This window comes from Peromyscus maniculatus, chromosome 3 (assembly GCF_049852395.1).
Source record: "Peromyscus maniculatus bairdii isolate BWxNUB_F1_BW_parent chromosome 3, HU_Pman_BW_mat_3.1, whole genome shotgun sequence".
Taxonomy (NCBI): domain Eukaryota; kingdom Metazoa; phylum Chordata; class Mammalia; order Rodentia; family Cricetidae; genus Peromyscus; species Peromyscus maniculatus.
Window position 1 is genome coordinate 70097506 of NC_134854.1, and position 9977 is coordinate 70107482.

The 9977-nt window shown below is 45.3% G+C and overlaps 1 pseudogene; it reads right to left on the minus strand.

Moving 5' to 3' along the window:
- Positions 1-674: 674 nt before the first annotated feature.
- On the minus strand, positions 675-896 carry LOC102925651 (cytochrome b-c1 complex subunit 7 pseudogene; annotated as a pseudogene).
- Between the last annotated feature and the right edge of the window lie 9081 nt (positions 897-9977).

Here is a 9977-nt window from a genome sequence, read left to right on the forward strand (position 1 = left end):
CATTTTAACACCATGATTTCAATTCTCTGTGGACATATATCTAGTGATGGGATTGCTGTATCCCATTCTACTCCTAGTTGTTCAAAGAGCCTCACATTATCTTCTGTGATGGATGTACCAATTCACACTCACACCCAAACCCTAGAATAGTGGTCCCCAGCTTTCCTAGTACATTTCCTCAGGTTGGGGTGACCCCCAATCATAAAATAGTTATTTTGTCACTACTTTATAACTGCAGTTTTGCTACTGTGCTACTGTTATGAGTTGTAATGTAAAAATATGATATTTGACCCCGAAGGGGTAAGAACCCACAGGTTCAGAGCCTGTCCTCTACCAAGGCTTCTTTGTGGGTATTTATCCCTTGTCTCTTGACAATCACTACCCTATTGGTGGGAATGTAATCTTACTGTGGTTTTGGGTTTGCATTTCCAGGATAATTGTTGATGCCATTTTCAAAGACCTATTGGCTCTTTGTTTTTTGGAAATAAGTCTTTTTAGGCTCTTTCTTTTTTTTTTCTTTTTTTTTTTGCTTACAATAGTCATTTATTTAAAGTGGGTATCTACAGAGCAAATAATTCTTAAATTGTGATTCAGGTTGAAACAACTTCATAAAAATATGCTGAGACCAGGCACATCCGCAGATCTCAACTACAAGATCACTCCTTTGCCCATTCTTATTTCTCTTTTCTTTCCTGAATAACCTCTTTCAGATAGGATTCAAGGTAGAATTTGTCCTCCTCATATTTTGCCCTCTGCTTCTTAGGCAAGATCTGATACCTCATGGTCAGGTCCAGAGCTCTCTTAATTCGAAACATTCTGTCATTATAAAGATCTCCAGGAAGCCTTCCTATGGCTTCTTTCACATCTTCAGTCTCATATATTGTGTCATCTTGCATTCCCCCAGTCTGTTGAGTCCTGCAGCATTATAATACCAGTTTCAAAAACCATCCAGCTGCTTGCTTGACTCTGTAATAGTGGCTCCGCCCGCCATTTTGACCTGAGAGTGAAGCCCTGCCTTCTGGCCCTTTCTTTTTTAAATTGGCTATTTGTTTTTTTTTGTTGTTGTTGTATTGAGTTTATTACATAGTTTCATACTAGTTCTTTATTGGTATAGAATTTGCAAACACTTCCCTCATTGTGTGAGTTGTCTTAACCTATTGTTCTACTCTTCATGACTAATGGTCACTTAGCTACATCTCATAAATGAAATTTGTGAATGACATTATATAGTTCAGTATGCTTAATTGATATTTGCAATGTCAGTTTTTGGCCGTTACTAAAATGAAATCAATTAATGAATTAAAATATGACTCATTCGAGAAAGGACTTGAGGCAGATGAAATTCATATAATGTAAAATGGAAAGAGATGGCGGTGAATGCGGAAGAAGAGAAGTGAGGTCAGTGGGTTCCACAGGAAGCACACACGTCAGTGCTCTGCACAGTGGCTGAAGTGGAATGGACACCCAGTGTTTTCTGTCTGGGTTTTCAATAGAGTGGAGAGGATGGGGCCAGTTGAAGGTGTCCTAGTGCTTACACATGAAAATGTGGCAGCCAAAATGGAATTAATCAATAAGATCCAAAACCCTTATGTCAAAATCTATGGACTATTATGGTTCATCTTAGTCACATTCAAAGAAGTTTCCCAAACCTAATTATAAGATAAATCAACTTTCAACTTGTATGTGATTCTCACAGCTACAGGACTGAAGATCTTGCTAGATTGTAAATATCTTTCAAATCTGGAGTGGCGGTCATGAAATATCTTTAAACAGAGCATGGAGGCGGTGAGTGTTCAAAGCTGACCATCTTCTAATTTTACATTGTGCAGATGAGTTAGAACACTCAGGCTTCACTTTTGAAGTTAGCCACCAGAATTCCAGAAGGAAGAATGCAAACACATGAGAATTCTTACACTTTTGACACCTAGTACCCCAGTTCCAGGTTGCAGAGCTGTGGGCTCTGTAGGAGCTCTCCAGTTAGATGATGGAGGAGACTGTTCCCATGTAGGTTTTGATCCTAGAGCCACAGACATGACTCAGGTGTAGGATGAACAATGTGTGTCCTTTGAGGAGAGGCCTCAGAACGGGACTGTCCAGTACGGTGCCACTGAGCACAGGTAGCTAGTGAACTGTTGGAACATGTCCTACTTGAATGGAAGTGTGCAGTAGGTACAAAGCACAGAAGATGAGGAGATGTGTCAGAGGGAAAATTGTTTGCTGTGCAATAATGAGAACTTGAGTTTGGATCCCCAGTACCCATGCAAAAGGCTAGGAGCTAAGACAGGAGGATCACTGGACTGGCCAGATAGTCTGTAGGTTGGTGAGTTGCAGGTTCAGTGAGAGACTTGTCTCAAAAATAAAGTAGAGAGCAGTTGAGGAAGCCATTCAAAATCAACCTCTGGCTTCTACATGACTGTGCATACACATATATGCACACCTGCACAAAAAAGTAAAATATATTCTGCAGTTTAAAGACATACTACTGAAAGAAAGCAACATATTATTCACAGTGTGTACACATATGTATTGTGTATGTTTGTGTATGGGTTAGGGTTAAAGAATTAGAGTTATTGGGGTTGGGTTAGGGTTAAGGTTAGGGTTAGGGTTGGGTTATGGTTGATTATGGTTAGGGCTTAGGGTTAGGATTTGATTAGGGTTAATGTTGGGTTAGGGTTAGGGTTGTTTAGTGTCAGGGTTGGGTTGGGTTATGTTTTAGATTGAATTTATTTAAGGTCAAGATTGGATTACTGTTAGTGATACATTATAGGGTTAGGTTTAAGGTTTCTGGTTAGGATTAGGTTGGTGAGACAAATATCTGAAGCAGAAGTATGTGAAAGTTCAACCTTTGCATCCTTTGATAATTCATTCCAATACACTTACTGGGATGAATATTCAGCTGCGACTAATAAAATATTAGCCTCATTGATATTAACTTTTCTGGATGTATTTCCCCAGTGTCCTCACACAGAAGCTGTAGTCCAAGTGTCCAAAGTTGCATCTCGAATTGGCAGACAGTATTTGTTATCCTCATCACCATTGTCACTACTACATCATCAGCATCTCTACTATAACCACCACCACCACTTCTTAACATCATCATCACCTTCATTCTCACTACCGTCATTACCACCATCCTCAGCGTAATCATCACTACTCCCATTGTCACCATCATTTCATGACCATTCCCACATATTCAGCATCACCACTGTTCTTACCATGTTAGCATCCCTGCCTTAATCACTGCCGTTATCACCATTGCAATCATAACACAGTCACTACCATCACCATAATCACCAGTGCTGTCAACACCATCATCACTGTCTTTGTTACCACCCCTACTCCCACCATGACCACCATCATCTTCTTCTTAACCTGCATCATCAGTGGACAGCCGTCAAAGTGATGGCATTTTGACAGGTAATTAGAAAAGCTGAGCTTGAAAGCAAGCATTCTCCTAGCCCGTGATGTCTGTGGTCCAGACATTTTTACATAATTTTGGGTTCATTGAAGGAAGGGAGTAGCAGATCCTGTACTTCATGGTTGGTCAGAGGGCTCTGCACTGGTCATGTGTGAGGTTTGTGGCCCGTTCATCTTTCCCCATCAGCCCATATGCTGACAGACAGCTGAATGAAGGTATAGTTACCGGAGCTTTCTAAACGTAGGTAGTAAATGGCCAATAGTTGCTTTTCTGGGCCCAAAGCTGACTCTGCTGCAGAGAGGTGCACCAACATGCCCTATGATTGATTCAGGACCAAAAATGTGTAGTGTTTGTTTGCTTGTTTATGCAATGCACACTTGGAGAATATGACTTCGTTTCTTCCTGGAGACAACCAGGGAAAAGAACAGTCAGGAGTGGTGATATTGTGTTCCCCAATATATTGTGAATTATCTGGAGTCAGAGAACAGAACAGCCACTAGACAGACCTAGAGGCCAGAAAATGGTGGCACTCACACCTTTAATCCTAGCCTTTTGGAGGCAGAGATCCACCTGGATCTCTGTGAGTTCAAAGCCACACTGGAAACAGCCAGGCATGGTGACTCACACCTTTAATCTCAGGAAGTGATGGTAGAAAGCAGAAATGTATATAAGGTGTGAAAACTGGAAACTAGGCCTGGTTAAGCTTTCAGGCTTTTGAGAAGCAGTTCAGCTGAGATGCATTTGGGTAAGGACACAGACGCTTCAAGTCTGAGGAAACAGGATCAGCTGAGGACTGGCGAGGTGAGGAAGCTGTGGCTTGTTCTGCTTCTCTGATCTTCCAGCGTTCACCCCAATACCTGGCTTTGTTTTTATTAATAAGACCTTTTAAGATTCATGCTACAGCGAGGAATTTATTTTGGCCCCAGTTCTCGATCTGCTTTTCATGAAGATTTAAAGCCATGGTTCCCCAGGTGCCTTCAAGACCCTGCCTTTGAACACACCATGTCAGCAACTTGCACAGAAAGAAGACAGTTGTGTGAGACTGGGACAAATGGCCCCATGATTTGTCTTTTCATGAGACAGAAAACCCCGGGTAACTTTAGACAGACATTTCTATTTCAAAAGAATCTGAATATTGTGCCACTGTGAAAACACAGTCACAACTGATCTTCCTGAGATATGGGGAGAGACGGAAAGAGTCCTAAGAGGGAAGGAGGAAGGCTGAGCCTGGCATCTAGTCCCTTCCCTGCTACCAAACGGTCCTGTGGTGGAGGAACGCGGAGTGAGCAGTCTAGAGCAGAATTCCTTTGTTATTCTCGCAGACAGTGTCTGCTAGGAGGTAACACTGAGGCGGGGGTGGCCCCCAGAGGCCATGGATGACTGAGAAAATAGATATAATAGTTTTTATTTCACCTAACATGACTCGATCCTTTGAATGCAATCTTACAGCCTGGAGGAGAGAGTAGGTTCAAACTCTTTTAGTCACTTTGAGCTGCTTTGGATGTAGGTAGCTGCTGCCTTCAGGAATTGATGAGAACTCCAGCATAGACTCAAGCCAGGACCAAATGTACCTGCCTCAGCCCAACTGGCATCCCCTGTGGCCTTATTGTCTCATCACGGGAATGCTAGCCAAAGCCTCAGCTTCCTCTTAATGCAAGCAAGCATCATTTAATTGGCATCAGTTCTAGAATTCTGCATTCTAGAAAAAAAAATTAGCCCATGTTTCCTAGTGAGTGAACAGATCACACACACACACACACACACACACACACACACACACACACACACACACAGTATTTACTAAGAAACTTGGGTTTTCCCAAGTCCCCAGTGGCACTCCTTGACCCTTCTGTATAGATGTCACCAAGATGGCCGGTGCATGTTCCATCCCTCCACACCTTTCAGATTCCCTCTTTATTCACTATTGATAACTCACACATTGTAAGAATAGAAGTGAGTCTCTCAAGGTTCCCAAGTCTACATTGGGAGGATGATCCAGATATGTTCCTGTTGAACACCTGAATCTGCAAGACATTGAGCTCAGTGCAAAGGTGTATGATGAGCAGAGATGCAGCTCTTGACTAGGAGAGTGTCATGGTTAATGAGTTTAAGTCACAGCAGCTGCTATAATACCAATTAATTCCATTCACAAAATTATTTCACATACCATTATCTGGGGAAGATGTGGAACGGTTCCCAACAAACAAGAAACATCCCCTATGGTGTAGAGTCCATGTTCTGGGCACTGGTCCACAGCTGGCAGCCAGCACTTACTCCAGGAAAGCTGGGGTTCGAGTGAGGGCTCTGAGCAGCCTCATAGTGCTCTCCAATGCTCTCTGTGTGCCCCTGGCCAGGCTTGAAGTTGGAGAGCTGCAGGCTGGGACTGAAGGGGGGCAGTATCATTTAACCTCTGATTCTGCACAGCTCATTTAGGCCTGGGCTAAGCATTCCTGCAGCTGGGTCTGCAGACTCCAGTGCTGGGCAAAACTGTTCCCAACACTAAAGAAATTATGGACCTTATAACAATGTTACATGACAGATTGTGGGTCACACATCCAGGGAATTGCTCAGTGTGTGCCTCTGTGCATGTGTACATCCGGCTGTGTCTAAGGGAAATGGAAGGGACAGCAGCGAGATGGAAGGAAGAACAAACCACCTCTACCCGGGACCTCCTTCTTTCCCCCAAGGATTTCTTTGTAAGAAAGTCAGTGTGGGTCTTTCAATTAAAGTGTTGTTCCAGATAAAGGTTATTCTAACGCTCCCCATTGAGTCTGAGGAAACAGTCATCATGAGATGCTCCACTTTTATGTGATACTGAGAAAGAAGACACCCTGTCAAACTATTTGGTGTCTTTATCTGTAAGACGGTTTCTGATTTCAGAGATATCAAAATATGGAATAATGTATCCCAGCACAGTATTGCTGTCGACAGTGGAAAGACTTGATTTACAGATTGACTAGACAGATAGACACGTAGACACACAGATTAGTACATGAACAGGTGACAGATGATGATCTATGTATGGGAAATGCATAGCTGTATGGACAGTGATGTCTGTGGATAGGTTGCTAGACAGAGCTCCCATGGCACTCAGGGCAGCCAGTCTCCTCCTCCTGAGCAGGTGGCATGCATGTGGACCCTTACGTTGGTGTTTCCAAATAGCCATTCACAAACAGGAAGCTCCAACCTGGACCATCTCCGTGCCTGTAACCTTGAGTCTCGGGTCTTCTCATGGTGCTTCAGTGCCATCAGAGCAAAGGACTGCCTGTGTCCAGCAGCGTTGACTCTAGGATCCAGAGAGCTAATTCTAATCACACATGGCCCACACAGGGGAGGTGTGTTTTGGACTTAGAAGCCACAAATGCAGGTGAGAGAAGTCGATTGCAGTCTGTAGGTACTGCTGAATGTTATCCTTCATCAGAGATCAGAACCACTGGCTAGCTTTGCCTAGCTTGCTGGACAGCTGCCTTTGCCAACTGGGTGGGATGCAGCTTTGGACCATAGTTATGAGGCTGGGGAATGAGCTGAAGAAGTAGGTCTTCCCCCAGCCCCTCCTCCAGTCCACATTCCTCAGACATCCCAGGCAGCTTGTACATTGCCCTTCAAACACCCGTCATTCACCCACAGCAACCATTAGGCAGTGGACACCCTAAAGGCAGAGAGGGGCCGGGCCTTAGTTTCTCTGATTCCACTGTCATCTTTTTCTAAGCACCTGCAGTATGCTGAGCATCGCTGTTCAGACTGACCACAGAGAGGTGAGCAGGAGGCTCACTAACGTTCATCTGCTTCTGGTCACAGGACCAGGGTACCTGCTGGCTCGTGGGACAGCAGGGATGGGGTGGGTGGGGGAGGCTGTCTTCATTCCCTCACAGCCAGTCCTGCTCTCTCTCCCCTCCTCTCATGGTGGTCTTGCAGGCCTTTTATCTCAGATGGGGCTGTACAAAGTGGCTAAGACTGGGCAGTAACCAATGGGACAGAACCTCACTGGCCATCAGGGAGACATGAGGAGTAGTTCTTGGAAATAGCCAGAGGATTTGGGTTTTAGTCTGTGATTTGTCCCCCCCCCCCCCCCCCCGCCGCCCAAGCTTCATGCCAGTGTTGTACATTTGAGGAATGTCCATGTAATTGTGGCTTCCTTGGGTATGTTCTCAATCTGTGATCATGTTTCGTAGAGACGAGACTGTCAGCTAAAATGAGGCAGCCAAGGACAGGATGCCTTGCCTGACAGGTGGTGGGAAGGACCACAAGAAACAAGGCAGTGGTGTTTAGCACCCCACCAGCTCCCCACTAGCATGTGGGGGCCACATCTTTGCAGAACCATGTAACTGCAGGTGTAAGGTTAGTGCAAGCCCTCTACACCTGCCTCTTTTAGGCAGAACAAGACAGGCAGCTCCAGGAAAGACCTTGTCTGAATTGTCTGCAGCAGGTGAAAAGCAGAACTGGGCATCTCTGGCCCCCTCTTATGTTTTCAGGGGCGGGAAGCCCATATCAGGAGGTAGACAAGGCTTTGACCCCTTCCTGCTCCTAGCTCTGCTCTGGGATCTTCAGCACTGCTGTGAGTGGGCAGAGGTTGAACTGTGGGTGCAGCCTACCTCCCAGGAGATCATGGGGGGAGTCAGGACAGCCCTAGGGAATTGTTACCTGTCAATAAATCACAGCTCCTTGATTGGGTTAAAAACTCAAACCCGATGTGTGTTGCTTATAAGCAGATAAAATGAAAGATAACTCAAAAGCAGGATTGTGTACACGCACTCAGAAGAGACCACGGAGTTCACGTCACACACCGTAGACATCAAAGCAGAACGCTGATTGAACAAAGACAGTAATTTTATATTGTAAAGGGTCCCATTCATAACAAAGATATATAATTGCTATCACCTTTTACACACCGAATTATACTGTCTTTAAATAGCTAAATTAATGTCAGCAATTTCAAAGACGTGGACAGAAACAAAATGAAGTGGGAGACTTGATGTCCGCCTGTCTCTGACAGGTCATTCAAGCAGACTGTAAACAAAGCTAGAGAGGGAAGGAACAAAGGAGTTAGGAATGATTTCATACAGAAGCAGGTATCCTCGGGAAAAATGTACCTTTCTCTCGATATCCAGGGAAAAGGAGGGAGAAATGCACTGCGTTCTGTAAATGAAAATCTCAAGCTGAGGAAAGCAGGCTGAATTCCAAGAGGACGATGTGCAGCCACAGAAAGAGAAGGAAAGGAATGAGAAGAGAGAGATGGGGGGTGGGGTAGGGTGGGACAGGAACAGAAGGAAAGAAAATAGCCTGAGGTGCTTAGTGGGTAAAGGGCTTGCATACAAACATGGGGACCAGAGTTCCAATCCCCAGATCCCATGTAAAGCTGGACACAGAAGCTTGCATCATAACCCTGCTGTTCCTATTGCAAGATGGGAGGTCAGGATGCAAGAATCCCTGGAAGCCTGTGGACCAGCTATTCTGGTACACAGAGAGAGAGAGAGAGAGAGAGAGAGAGAGAGAGAGAGAGAGAGAGAGAGAGAGAGAGAGAGAGAGAGAGAGAGAGAGAGAAACAGAGAAAGAGAGACTTCCTTATAATTCTGAGATTTAAAATAAGACAAAACTGAATTGCAGACCCCTGTACTGTGATGACATTGAAGGCTGAGGGCACTCGTGTATCCGGTGGCTGCTCACCTCTCACACGCCTTCTTTGTTCTCTGTGACCCAACAATGTCCCTTGCCTTCTTGTGGAACCCTTTCCTCAGAATTTGAACATTTCCTCCCAGAGGGAGGCTAGTCAAGATTCAGGAAGTAGGTATAACTCCCAAGTCTCAGGAAATTACTCAAAATAAGACTCACAAGACCCCTTGCCAAGGTTAATCAGGCAGTAGCCATTGCCGGGGAGAGGAGACTTTTGGAGACTGGCCCCGCTGCCTGCATGCAATGCAGGGAGCCCCAGGGGTACAGGTTTTGTGAGGCATTAGCCTTGCTGGGGTGGGGTTTGGGGTGATGTGGCTAAACTCTTAGCCTTACTCCTCTAACCATAACAAACTCGCTGGTTCGGTAAGCCAGTTGTGTAGAATAAATTCTTTGATCTGTTATTGGTGCCCTACCTGGAGTGAACAGACATTTGTTCATGTCTCCCCAGGAAGACTCACACAGCATCCATGAACAGGCATAATGTATCCCCAGCCTCCCCTTGCTCTCAGGTCGGCTCTGCAGCCCACTTTCACCACCGGAACATGAGGTGACGATGCCGTGTAACTTCTGAGCCTCTGAGATCTGCAACAACCGTCTTGGTTTCTGGAAAGCATGCTCTCTGATCCATATGTTGGGAAAAGGTGCCTGAGCCAGCCATGTGGACAGTCAGACTCACAAAACACTGTCCACAGAGTAGGGCCACCTAGGGATTTCTAGTGATGGACAGCTTCAGCCTTGCCAGGGGCCCAAGCCAACACTGGGACCGAAGTGCTACCAGATGAGCACTGCCTGAATTCCCAATGGTGACTGTGACTGTGTTCTGTCACCCCCTGGGTGCTTATGCAGGCTGAGTTTTCGCTCTTCTTCAGAGAGATGGTAGCTCACCATG